We start from the raw sequence: 15463 nt of genomic DNA, 5'->3' as shown, positions 1-15463 counted from the left end.
ACATATTTTGGTGATTTGAGTGTGAATTGTCAAGTCTATACTATGGTAAAGTTTAAATGACCAGCTACATGGTTAAATTTACAGTACACTGGACATTATAACATCTGTGTTACATCCCACAATCAAAAGTGAACATGGAGAACATAGGTTTTATATACAATTTGAAAACTCTATAAGATCAGGTATGTTTAAAGTATTAAGATGCAGTACGTAACAATTATTGTGAATATGTGTCGTAGATAGATTAATGTATGTTATTACTAGTGATGAACGACTTGTTAATTAGTGTAAACAAACAAACAAATATTTTGTGACGTGAGTTAATTTTACCACAGATGATTAAAATAACCATGGTGGCAAGGTTATTTCAAACACTTGGCTAGAGGTTGAAGAGACTTAAGGGCATCTGGATAATATGACTATATCTAACAAAGTTAAAATAACCAAGTACATCCTTGGGTCATTACTACCAAAAAATCGGTCGTTTGAATTGCAGGTAAAACAACCCAAAAATTTGGGTCATTTGTACCCACTTGAATTTACAGTGTGAATGTCTTTTTCAGTAGGACTCAAAGGCTGACAACACTTTGCAAAACCGAGCCTTGTCTTGACAGCATCAGGCAGTCAAGTTAGTAGAAAATTTAGTTAAGTGGAAAACTTTAATGTGTTGGAATGGTTTGGAGTCAGGCTGAAGACAGATTTAGGCTTGGTTATGCCTAATCAATACTGCCAAGCTATCACGAAGGAAAGTGAAGCCGGCTTCTGGATAATATTCGTGGCCTGAACTAAACTTTCATGATCCCTAATATACGATACTACTGTACTGTATGATAAAAAGCAGTAAAACAAGGGAGGTCAAGCTATACTAGTGCTCATTTAAGTTTTACTTGGATAGCATACAGCCTGTTAATAGTGTACTGTAACCATGACTGAAGTAGTTCACTAGTATAGCTATACAAGTGTAAATGACCTCTTTTGTTTCACTGTCTTTTATTTCTATATAATTCCTACTTCAATCACTTTGTCCAACCTTTATTTTCAGCAACCTGACTGATGGCTGGTGAACTGACACATACTGGACCAAAGGAAAGAATGAAGCACTGGCAAGACACATTATAAAAATCAAGGCTGGCTATTAGGTGATAATTTTCAGAAAAATCCACACATTCATGATCCTTTTTTACAGCACTATCATACTGTATGCATGATAGTTTAACACTGGGAAGTTGAAACCCTCCTGCAGTTGTCACTGTATATGTAAAAAGCCTGTATAGCTTACCTTGTAGAGACTTGTGCTATGCACACAGGTTCGTAAATACAAAACTATACATACACTACCTATGCATCTAATCATACTTCATGCAACAGCCATCTCATTGAGGTACGTTCATACATTTAAGTGTGCAGCAAGATGGAATTATATTCACAAATGTGCAACCACATAGAGAGAAAATTTTGCAACTTCTGAACTGAGCAGACTGTTGTGAAACTCAGACATCGCTCTAATGACTACCAAATATGGCAAAATTTAAAGCCGAAAGCACGTGTGAGGTATCTGCTTTATAATGTAATTTATTGTAACGTCCATTGCACTGCTGACTCACTAGTGTGGGGCTCGCTCAAGCTCACTCCAACAACAACATTGTAGTGCAGTAAATGAAACTTGATACATGTGTAAACATCATGAGCGCATATTTCTAAATGCACACAATAATAATTATATGTATCTGCATGCTGCCTTTTTTCATTGTGGTACCGATCCGATACCGATATACCAAAAAAAACAACTGATATATGATTGTCGGTGCAGCATTATTGTATACTAGATAATTCAATATACGTCTTCCTTCACTGTTTACTGAAATGATTAAAACATACATGAAATGATTTACGTAGCATACAGTTTTTACCTGATGTACTTCAATGGAATTTATCACAAAAACAGATTTATGCAAACAAGTCAGGTTTCACTCAGTGGGTCACAATTCATAATGGCTTAGACCACAAAGTGGTTGTAAGCTATTTAAAATTGTACGAAGTGGGTGAAGTTGAACTAATCATTGTTCCTACCCTTCTACCCAAACTAATGCATTGGTTCTCAAGCTACTCATAGACCGAGGTGGGATTGATGGTTCTTTCTATATTACTGTACCAGAGTGTGCAATAATAAGAGCTGTGAAAATTAGCTGTTTGAGAATGGAATTGGCCATATACCATTGATATGCTTCACCCTCTTCATACAATTCTAAATAGCTTGCAACCACTTCATGGTCTCAGCCATTTATAAACTAAACAGCACAGCAGCATGTATATACAGCTGTCAGCTAAACAAATAAGTACCATCATCGAGTTAAGACATGTGCAGCCTATGTGGTGCTAATAGTACCTGTCCTATCATGCTAGAACTGAAACATGGTCAACAAAGAGAAATGAATCAGTACAACTGCCATATAGTACTATATACAGCAGTCCATATGCTGTGAAGCAATATCAGCATGCTGACTTACTATGAGCAAACGTAGATGCAATGGCACCTATCTATGTGCAGAACCATTTCAGATTACACAGAGCTTGTTATGGTCAGACATCTGCCATTTCCCAACCATTTTTGGCTAATGTCTAAACAATTTTTGTACAGTACTATTAAGTATGTCTGACCACATAACAGGATTGGTTAGATCATTTCCAAAACGTAATTTCAGGCCCTGAATCAATGTATTGGAAATGAAGCATTACAGATCATTATACTAAAGTGTAGCATGTATGGTCATAGTTTTATTGCTTTAAATTTTTTTATTCTATCAGCCTAATAGTAAAATGATGGACAACTAAACAGCAGAATGAATCATGTGTAATCTAAAGCAAAAGTTATGATCAATGATCAACACATGTCCAAACTATGTGGCTGTTATAGTACATACAAAACTGTAGAATGGTCAATTGCTATATTACAAGCAAAGATTGACTTAACATACTTCCTGACACCCAGGTTAAGTAATTTTAAACCTGCGCACCTGGTTTACTGAAATTCTTTTTATAAAAGTGTGTATGTGCGTGTGTGTGTATGTGTGTGTGTGTGTGTGTGTGTGTGTGTGTGTGCGTGTGTGTGTGTGTGTGTACCTACCTACCTACCTATCTATGTTAGTCCATATTCACCCACATGAGCAAAATCGTTAAATGGTAAAAAGCAACCAGGATGTAAGAATTAAAAGCTAAATTAAGTTTCTATTAACCTTCCACACACATAAACTTTGTTCCGCAGTGGTTTCAATTCGGAGGTCTGAAATACAGGAATGGTGACTCTTCGTGAACAGTCTTCCCTTTTGGTTTTATAGACATTTAATAACTTCAACATTGAAGGCCTCTTAGGCTACCAGAGATAGTGTTTCCTTGGAGTTGAAAGGAGGGAGTTACGTACCCTTACTTACACAAATGAAAATGAAAGGTAGCCTCAAGGCTTTCTCTAAATAATTAGCATGAGAAAGCATAAGACACACTATAAAACAGTTGAAAAGATACTTCTGTGCATGAGTTGTGGTTTAACATGGTTATGCTTCGTTAGTAATGTATAGCAATGTAATTACAGAATTACAAAATAATTTACAACTTACAAATGTACTGAATGACAGTATTTACAAATCCAATTATCTAGCTGAATTAATAAATAGCAATAGCATGAATAAAATCTACATGATTGATTCCTTGCCTATTTAGCTAGAATTGGAAAGTATTAATTGCATGGCCACCTGGCTTTTACAAGTAGCATAACATCACCTTGTTATAATTTAGGCAAGCAGTTCATGTCATCAAGTTACAAAAGAGATGGTACTTGCTATGCCTGTGATATAAACCTGCAGCCTATACACTGCCAGTAACCACAACAACTTCAGGGAAGTACTATATCAGCCCATCCAGCTGAGCTGGTTGTCCTGTGGTTTGCATGGAATGCAGCTGATTTTTCCATTACATCATGGCCTTCAACATGCTGTATTGGACTAAGGAAAGCATGTAAAAGCTTGCATTAAACTTTGTGACATAGTGTAATGATGAGCATTTTATTTCATGTTGATATGTGTACATATTAATGAGTAAGCATCGTCAACAGCTGACATAATTACAAGTGAAGGTAAACAAAATGGGAGGGAAATTAATAGAAAAAGATGACGGAAAGCCAGTTGTAAAATATAATTTTATCAGTATAAATAATGTTCACATCACACAACATCAAATTTTCAACATAATATTGATTGATAAAGCATGGCCAATAGGTGATAATTTAGCATCTGTAAAACTTAATTGTTAGTTCACAAATACTGAACAGGAGCAACATGCAAGTGACCACATAATCTTTCTACTACCAACACATACAAACTGATGTTGATCCACAAGTTCATAATCAATTGAGAAATGATTGTGGACTCTATAGGTTTCATCACTTTAGTAATTCCCATACGTATTTATACATTTTTAACCTTGCTATTGACATATATGTGAAAAAACTGAAAATGTTGGTGGGCTAGATATATATATATATATATGCGCCAACGTTAATAATAGTGGGACCAGTTAGTGAGAAATATAATATGTTAAATAAATTATAATGTACAGTATATGGGGAAGGTAGATAAAAAGTGAAAGTCTAATGTGCAGTTGGTGTAGCTCAGAACAGTAATGTATCCTTGGCCCTTTGGGGCTATTTAGTTCTTTGTCTGATGCATACATATAATGGCGCAATATAATTGATAAAGCACATAAGATGTGTAATATCTACTGAACAAAAACTAAATCACATGGACCACTCTATCTCACTAGTAACAAGGATTGATAATATATTTTACCATTTTGGTGGAGGTTTCAGCTGTTACAAAGAGTAACAATACTTGTGCAACTAGTTAACACATCGGTATCCATGGTAATGAAACTTTGAAAGGATAAAGCAGTAGTTGAATGTGAATAAAGCTTCAAAGCCTAGAACCACTGTTACAGGTCATGCTTCTGTTTAAAAAGAACAGACTACAGCAAAGGTGGATATACCATTGTTACAGGTCATGCTGATGCATGGGACCTTCTTTTTAAAAAGAACAGACAAACATTAAAGGTGGACTAGTATGCATCAGTGCACACCTGCCTTTTGTAAAACAACAAAAGTCCATGTACAGCTAGATTTGATTTAGGTTTACATCATACAGTATCTACTTGAAACACAGTAATAACTTGTGTATAGAAGCCTACCAGAGATAGTTAATAGTCTTATTCTGCTCTTGTGCTGGTTAAAGGGACTGTAAACAAACAGTAGTGTCTCAGTTTATTTCTTGGATAGGTTTAGTAGCCCAGTACAGCAAATAGAGGTAGAGAAAAATGAGGAAAAACAAATGCGATGGTGCAACTGGTATGCACAAGATATTATCTCTGTTAGGTGGAGAAGTGACTCAGGGAAAATGTAACAGCTATACCATTGTTTGTTTCATGGTACTGTTAAACCAGCTTTTGTAAACAAACTTAGCTAGTCTTACTTCAGAGAAGCTTTGATAGCGGAAAGCATGCACTACAAGCCGAGCTACTCAACTATTGTTCTATTGTCTTCCAGCAGAAATTTCCAGCAATCTTGAAACACTACGACATTGAAAGGAGAACAGCTTGGTATTTATGAGCATGATGGTTACTAAACTTAGTTTCCATTGTTCTTGGCATCTAAACACACTACAATATTTTCAAAGTACACTGAGATCAACAGCCATGACAAGATTATGGCAAAAAAGTATTAAAGAGTTTCTTAGTTTCTGGTGTTGAAGTTCATACTGTACCGACAAAAATAAGTATTTAGCAGCTGGGCAACCAGTATAATACTATAGGTTATCAGAAGTTTGCTAAATGCCTATCTCATTTGAAACATTTAACAATTCAACCGATTACGAATGCAGTAAGTGTACCAGCAGTGGTACGGTAAGACCAATGAACTTGTTCATGCACAAAATGCTGGAGTGTCGAATATAAAACATAGATAGGCATGAAGTATTGTAGTGGCTCTTTTTGTACTGTAATTTGTACTCACATATCCACTGAGGGAACACAGGTCATGTGTAAATGAATAAGTGACTTATGCAGTCAACCCCTAAACGACCTGTACTATAATCTAAACTTTATTTGCTAGCAAATCTAAATCTATACATAAATATTATTTAAATTATCAACATACCTGCATATATTAAAAGTGACACTTGCATCCATTGTCGACACATTTCCAATGTTGGGTCAATGAGGAGAAGTTCTACATAATTACATACGTATATGCATAGTAGTGAAACATACACTTACATACATGCACAGAAAGTATAGCATATTAATTGTGTACATAAAAGTAGCCCTTTGAACATGATATCAGATTATTGGATACAACAATCTGTACTACTTAGGTCCTTCAAGTCCATTGTAAACTAATCCTTTTTGGCAAGCACATGTTTGGAACTTTCTTACCACCTATATGTAGTTGCATTACACACTACATGCAGGATTTTGAAAACTAAAAGCAAAGCAAAAGCATTATACTGATACCCTTCCATTCAAAACTTAAACTGAAACCTGTCTTAGTTGCCATTTGTTCTCACTTTAAAGGCCAACTTAAAAGAATATGCTTAGTACAGATGCCAATCCACCTGTCTAAAACAGCAAAGGCAAAAATTAGCCTGTTTACATACAAACAGGTTCCATTGCTAGGCTTGGGGTGAAGTACATTGGTACTTGTCTTGAGTGCACTTAAGCACACCCTTTAGAGTACAATGAAGCCCTTTCATATATGTGCATATACATGTGAAATGCAGAAGCTGACATTGGAATTAATGGTCAAAGTGCAATAAGGTCTGACCTTAGTCCCTTTACTTCTGAGGCAAGTACACAAAAAATTAGGAATTTTCAACTAGAGTAGGGACCATAGCACATCGATAAAAAGTAGCACAGTAGGGCTATAGGCTTTAATATCATGCACTATTCCAGCTTGTTTCAGTACTATTTATTGATGTGCGATGGTCCCTACTCTAGTACAAAGCAATGTCGAACAGTGAAAAAATCCAGCCCGTAGCTTTAGCCATTATCAAGTTACGTTTGTCTGAAGGCATCAATCAGTCAGTTACTCAGTGAAAATTCTGTTAATAATTTTAAAATTCCGTAGCAACTTGTTGAAAGTGTTTCGGGTTGATCTGAAGAATTGTTTGGGCCTAACCAATACTACTTTATCGTCATTATCAGTTGCTACATGCTTATGGTGAACATAATATTCCTGGTTATGCAGTCAGGGAAACCTCAGTATGCTATGTCAATGCAAATATTTTATCATACCAGCACAACCACTCTCAATCTACTAACTTCTTTGTACATAACGAGCCAAAGGTACACAAAAGTACAATGAATAGTTGCATTCTTTACAAGGATCAAAGCATGCTAAGAATGTCAAGGATATTCCATTGAATAGACAATAAAATTGGCTTCCTGCATGTATAGTGTTGGCCTTCGTTAAAACCCGGAACGGACCGGACCGGACCTGAATTTTATTGTTGAGGAGCGCGTATCCAACTAAAATAAATTTCGGTGCGCTTGCAAGGGATACAGGAAGTGGACTATGTTCTTCATTTGCACTCAGGGCACGATTGTCTACTGATATCCAGAGTGGCTGATGGTGATTTCGAAGCAAATATAGTCATATACTGGTATTTATACAAGTTTGCGAAGCGGAAACGTAGCGTATTACAACTAGGACTGGATACTCTCACGTAGCTAACAATGGTGGCGAGATACAAGCTAGCTACTGTAAGACTGGTCACAAATCATATACCTGGACTGATCTACATACCGTACGCAAGGAAATTTATACGTGAGAGAATTTGACGAATCGGGTTTGATTAGTCAAAATTTCCTTGCGTACGGTATGTATACAGATCAGTCCAGTTAGCTATATTATCTGACCAGTCTTGGCTAGCTTGTATCTCACCACTATTGTTAGCTACGGTGAGAGTATCCAGTCCTTGTAATACTTGTAATACGCTACGTTTCCGCTTCGCAAACTTGTATATATACCAGTATACGACTATATTTGCTTCGAAATCACCATCAGCCACTCTGGATATCAGTAGACAATCGTTCCCTGAGTGCAAATGAAGAACAGAGTCCACGTCCTGTATCCCTTGCAAGCGCACCGAAATTTATTTTAGTTGGATACGCGCTCCTCAACAATAAAATTCTGGTCCGGTCCGGTCCGTTCCGGGTTTTAACGAAGGCCGTATAGTGTTTGCTGATTAAGCTACCTGTATTTAACACTCTCTTTTTATCTCATATCAACACCTTCCCCAGACTGAACTCCTGCTACTATCCAAGGAATTTCAACAATGGGGATGTATTCTGTGTCCAGCATGAATGCAATAAAAAAATAAGATAGGTCCTTGTTCCCATACCAGCATACCCATGGTCTAAGTCTTCAGACTCTTGTCTGAAAGACCACTTCATACCAGGGGATCTTTCTCTTCTATCAGTCTAACCCATTAATAGTGTAGGTCTTGCTAGGGCTCCTATACTGTGCATCCAGTGCATAGTACCACTGAGTCGAGAGGGGCGCTTACACGCCCCTCTATACTGTATCTATGCTATTACGCTACTAAAATACTGAGTGAGATGCTATCATTTCATTTACAGTAGTTAGCTTATCGTGAAGCAGCCGGATAAAAACAACAACAAAACAAAACAACATACCTTCAACCGGTTCAGCACCACTACGCGAATTATCCACGGCTTCCACGCCAACAACCTCTGCATCATTACATCTTTGTCCCTCACCTCGCCGAGCTAAACCCAAATTAGCTCACGTGCACCTTAATTGCATTAACTAGCGGCGCCAATCTTTTGAAGGTGGAGCCATACTAGTGTCAAACGAGGTGTCAACCAAGGTTTAGTCTTTATTTCAAAGTTCTGCTGCTTAATAAAGCCACTCACTCACTCACTCACTCACTCACTCACTCACTCACTCACTCACTCACTCACTCACTCACTCACTCACTCACTCACTCACTCACTCACTCACTCACTCACTCACTCACTCACTCACTCACTCACTCACTCACTCACTCACTCACTCACTCACTCACTCACTCACTCCTCTCACTCACACACACTCACTTTTATTTATTTTTAAATTTCACATTAATTTTTGTTTAGCTACAGTCACCCCTTACTGTTGATAGATTACAGTTCTACTGTAAGCTCTAAAAAAATTTACAGTTTCACAAGTTTACCATTTGCTATGCTAGCAATATTCATGAACAAAAGCCCCTCAGATGTGTTGCTACAGGTTAGCCCACTCCAAATAAATTCTCTGTTTCACGTACTGGACTCAAACATATTTGCATGTGGGTGGGCAGTCCATTTCCATTATAAGATTGGCAGCTTTTCAAGCCATTAGTTACCTGGCACAATCATAGAAAAAGAACTGCATAAAAGCATGTTTAAGCTTGTTCCTTCCTTTTTTAGGCTGCAAAAATAGCAGAAATGTGAAGTTTGTACCAACTTGATAGTACTGCTGACACGTGAGCTGATATGGTTTCAAGTGAGCCTGTCAGTATGCAATAATAACCGGATAATAATGGAAGAATACGGAATAATGGAATATTTAGAGCTGACAGTAACTAGATGCAAATTTATTTGGAGTCACCTTACAGTGTTACCACGAACTCAAAAATTTTACAACTTCATGTTTGCTACTTGGTACAGTAGTAATGATCATGTACACAAATGTGTAGCTACAGGCAACAGTTGTATAGCTGCAAACTTACAACTTCACATTTATTTATCGTTCACTACGCTAGCAACGGTTATACACATACGCCCTCTCAAATGTGTTACAGTGCTATCATCAACTCAACAATTTCTTTACATTCTATATTAAGGCCACTTCAACTAAATCTTTTGTTTCTCGGGCCCGACCGACCCTGTATTTTTCAGCATAAAATAATTATGTTAATCACGTGATCACCTTGCAAAGAGTGATAACGCCACGAAGGAGTTGCAAATTTATCTTTAAGCTCTCAAAAAGTAAATATCTCAACATATAGCTGCCTACTCACAAGTGATACAGCAACCGTAATGTAGCTTAGCCACCGTTTGACTTGTAATATCACTCTTCAGCTAGCAAAATGGCCTATTTTTATTTTTATTTTACCGACTTTTATTTGGCTGAATTTCGCCCGAGAAACAAAAGATTTAGTTGAAGTGGCCTAAATTTGCTATGCTAACCATGGTTACGTACGCACCTCCCTCACATGTGCAGCTTTTGGCTACTGTGTTACCACTAACTCAAAGAATTTGTAATTAAATTTTAATATTTTCCATTTGCTAAACTGACAATGGTGCACCCTATAATCTGTTGCTTTAGGCAACAGTGTTATTGCTTACAGCGTTGAAACCGGGTCGGGTCATCCGGGTCACATTTTCTCCGGGTCATCCGGGTCTGACCCGGTTTACAATTTATCCGGGTCTGACCCGGATTGGATCACGTGAGAAACGAAATTGTTCGTTTGACGACGTGGAACTTATAAACGCTATCGCGTAGCTCTTTCGTGAGCCACGCCCACTTATCGCATTACCAACATACGCTCAGCCACGCTCATTTGTTAGTAAGTGTAGTAATGTATGTAGCACGAAATTGAGGGTATCTATGGTGAGGGGTAGCTATTGTCAGTAGGTGAAGACCTTTTTTTTATTATTATTATTATTATTATTTACTCAACACGAATCGAACGCTCAAAATGTAGACTCGTTCGCTCACTCGAGACTAGCCGAAACACGTCTCGGCTTTAATTAATCCGGGTCACATCCGGGTCAAATCCGGGTCAGCAGTAGTGACCCGGTTTCAACGTTGATTGCTTACTTACAGTTGCACATTTTCCACTTGCTACACTAGCAATCATTATATCTCCATTAAATGTGTTGCAGCTATGAGGTGCGCTGCTTTTACTACTGTATTACTGCTAACTCAAAGAATTGAAAATTTGCCATTTGCTAAACTAATAACGGTCACATACATAATATGCACCTTAATGTTGCTATGGGCAATAGTGTTACTCACACCTCCCTCACATGTACTACTTTTAACTTAATTAATACCACTAACTCATGATGAACAAGAATTTTAATTTGCCATTTGCTAAACTAACAGTGGTCACATACATATTCACCCTAAAATCTGTTGCTATGGCAACAGTGTTATTGCTAACTTGAAAATCTTGCAATTTCATATTTGTCATTTGCTGCACTAGCAATGTTCATGTACACATTCCCCCTCAAATGTGTTGCTATAGGCTACAGTGTTACTGGTAACTAAAAACAGCCCTCACTATTTCACATTTGCTATTTGCCACACTAACAATGGTCACGCACACATTTCCCTCACATATGTTGCTTTGGCTACATTGTTACTGCTAAATTTTATTTGTGATTTGCTAAGCTAACAATGATCACATACATTCATTGTTAGTTCAGCAGATGACAAAAAATAATATTAAATTGAAAAATTCTTTGATCATGTGTTAGTGGTAACAATGTAGCCAAAAACAACACATGTGAGGGAGGTATGTATACGACTATGTGACTATTGACAATAATGTGAAATAGTAAAAGCTTTGTTGATTTGGAGGTAATAGATCATAGCCAACACATTTGAGGGGGGATGTGTGCATTACTAGTGTAGTAAATGGAAAAGGTGAAATTGTGTAACACTGTAGCACATTTGAGGGGGCATGTGTATGTATCCATTGCTAGAGGTGCATATACGTGACCACTGTGCCAAAAGCAACACATGTGAGGGAGGTGTGTATGTGACCATTGCTATGGCAAATATAAACAAATGCGAAAATAATTTATTTTATTATTATTATTAGTACTTTACAGTGACCAGCACTGAAGGTCTGACAGCAACTTGTGCTGCAAAATGCAGCCTCAGATTACCTAACCTAATTGCAAGGACTCAGACTTAAACAATAACTTATAGCAAATTGTAAGGTTTTTGAGTTAGAAATAACATTGTAGCCTATAGCAACACAAATAAGGGGACGTGTGTAATGGAACGGTTCTCCACCTTTTAAACACACTTTATGTAACAACTTTAAACAGGCTGTAGGACTAGGTGACCTACAGACCTTCAGCACTTGTGCCTTATAAATTAAAGTAACCATTGTTATGTTAGCAACTGGCAAATGTGAAATCATATTTTTTAATTAGCAGTCATATTTGAGGGGGCATGTGTAAGTGAACATCGCTAGTACTGCAAATTTTCATTAGCAGTAACACTGTTGTCATAGCATCAGATTTTAGGGTACATATGTATATGTCACCATTGTTAATCATGACAAAATATCAAATTGATAATTCGTTGATCATGAGTTAGTGGTAACACTGTATTTAAAAATAGCACTTGTGAGGGAGGTGTGTATGTGACCATTAAAATCAATGTGAAATTGTAAAAAAATTTATTGAGCTGGAACACATTTGAGGGGGTTACATGTATACATAACCATTGCTAGTGTGTATAGTAAATAATGAAATTGTGTAACACTGTAGTAGTGTTGTTTAGTTCTAAGGAACTAGAACTAAATCTAGTTTTAGTACAGCAATTTAATTCTAGTTCTAGTACACTAGAACTAAACTAAAATTGTGGTCTATTTTAGTTCTAAAACTAAAACTAGACTAAAATTCTTTCAATTTTTGATTCAAAAACTAGAACTAAACCAAAACCATTAAAACTTTTAGCTCAAGAACTAGAACTAATTGAAAGGTTTCTCAAGCAATCCTACATAAAAAGGTATTGTGCACTATATAAACCACTTAACACTTTTCTTTGAAGATGGTGATGCCTGCAAATGCTACTATAAAACATTGTTATTCAGCATTAATTCTGCTGATTTAGGTTATTTAAGCATTCTATATAGAGCTTCTGTTCATTTGTGCACGATGGCAAGTGGAAGTTGTGCTGAACCAGGTGGAAGGCCTAAGTCAAGTGGAGTGTGGAACCACTTCAGGCATGATAAGATCAAGGACAAAAGTGCGTGTACTGTGAAAAGTACTGATAGTTTGATTTGTGGTATATAAAGAATTTAAAGGACAATATTCTATAAACTTGAAGAAGCATTTGAAGACATGCCATACTGATGCTTATAAACATTTTGAAGCAGCTGAAATTGAGAAGACAAAGGGAGAGGTTCTTCTAGCCATTTGAAACAGTCCTTCTTGCCAATATGTAGTTTAGGATCTAAATTGTACAACCCTAATAACTGAAACAGTCCTCCTTGCCAATACGTAGTTTAGAATCTAAATTGTACAACCCTAATAACAATAAACATAAGGCTATTATACATTTCATCTTGCAATCTTTATAGGTGCTAACAATGTACCACTGAATTTAGTAGGTAACAGCAAATTCCGTGTAATAATTGAAGAATTGAATTCTCGGTACAGTTTGCTTCATTGATATAAAATGGGAAATAAAATTGAAAATTCTATCAAAACACCAAATCTAAAGTTTCTGGAAGTCTAGGGGGTGCTACCAAGGTTAGTATAGGTGAAGATATCTAACACTAAAACTAACACTAACTATAATTAAACTAATACTAACTAAAATTACAAAAATATGGGGTACCAGAACTAACACTAACTAAAACTGTGGTGGAATTGGGGTACTAGAACTAAAACTAACTAAAACTGTAGTGGACTATGGGTACAAGAACTAGAACTAAACTAAAATGAATTTGCTGTACTAAAACAACACTACACTGTAGCACATTTCAGAAGGAGTGTGTGCATAACCATTACCAGTGAAAAAAGTTACAAATGTGAAATAATCAAGTTATCAGTAACACTGTTGTCTGTAGCAACAGTATTTTAGAGTGCATACATGCTGTTTAGCTAATCACAAATAGCAATTAGTGATTTCTTTAATTTAGCGGTAACATTTAATGTAGCCAAAGCAACACATGTGAGGGAGGAGTGTACATGACCATTGTTAGTGTGGTAAATACATAGAAAATGTGAAAATGTAAGGTTTTTGAGTTAGCAGTAACACTGTATCCTATAGCTACACATTTGAAGGGGCATGAGTGCGTAACCATTGTTTTGTTATTGAAACTGTAAAATTTTAATTAGCAGTCACATTTGAGAGAGCATGTGTACATCAACATTGCTAGTGTAGTAAATGGCAAATGCAAAATTGCAAGTTAGCAGTAGCATTATTGCCATAGCAACAGATTTTAGAGCACATAATATGTATGTGATCATTGTTAGTATAGCAAATAGCAAACTAGCATAATTAATCTGAAATTATAAAAATTTTGTTCAGTTGGAGGTAATACTGTAATGCATTTGAGAGGTATAATATGTGCATAACCATTGCTAGTGAGTAGTAACTGGCAAATGCCAAATTTGTGTAACATTGTAACACATTTCAAGGGATGTGTGTGCATGATGCAAATGTGAAATTGTATTTTTTTTTAAGTTAGCAGTAAAACTGTTGCTATAGTAACAGTACTTAGTAGTGCTGAAAAAATTATTCAGTTTTTTGACTATTCAGTCAGAATGACACTATTCAATTCATTAACACTCTATTCAAATAATTGTTAGCACTTCGTACACTGTATTCAGATGGAAACCCACTTAAGATTGTGAATGAAGTGATGTTTCTATGCTTTAAAAATTCTATTTTAGAAAAGACACTGTTAGAAATAGTGCTTAGGCTTTAGCTACCTTGCTTCATAATAAAAGGTTTCAGTACTTATTCAATAGAAGTATAAGCTTAAAGAATAATTGAATATTTGGTCATTTGTTCACAACTATTCAAATAGTAAAAATTGCTATTCGTTTCAGCACTAGTGTTTAGGGTGCATATAATATATAATGTATGCACACTAAAATCTATTGCTATTGGCAACAGTGTTACTGCTAACTTGAAAAAATTTACAACTTCATGTTTGCCACCTGCTCAAATGTGCTACAGTGTTACTGCTAATTCAAAAAAATTGCAATTAAATATTTGTCATTTGCTACCATAACAATGGTTACATACACATGCCCCATACATGTGTTGCTATAGGCTGCAGTGTAACACACCCACCCTCAAATATTTAATGTGTTGCTATAGGTTACAGTGTAACACACCCACCCTCAAATATTTAATGTGTTGCTATAGGTTACAGTGTAACACACCCACCCTCAAATATTTAATGTGTTGCTATAGGCTGCAGTGTTACTGCTAATACCATAACAATGATTGCATAATCACGCCCCCTCAAATATACCATAACAATGGTTATGTACATGTACATGCCTCCCTCATTTTTGAGGGGGCATGTTTATGTAACCATTGTTATAGTAAATAGCAACATTTTTTACACTAACAATGGTCACATACATACCTCTCTCGCATGTGTTGCTGTGCACG

Source organism: Dysidea avara, chromosome 8, assembly GCF_963678975.1.
Source record: "Dysidea avara chromosome 8, odDysAvar1.4, whole genome shotgun sequence".
Taxonomy (NCBI): domain Eukaryota; kingdom Metazoa; phylum Porifera; class Demospongiae; order Dictyoceratida; family Dysideidae; genus Dysidea; species Dysidea avara.
This window is presented reverse-complemented; position numbering follows the sequence as displayed.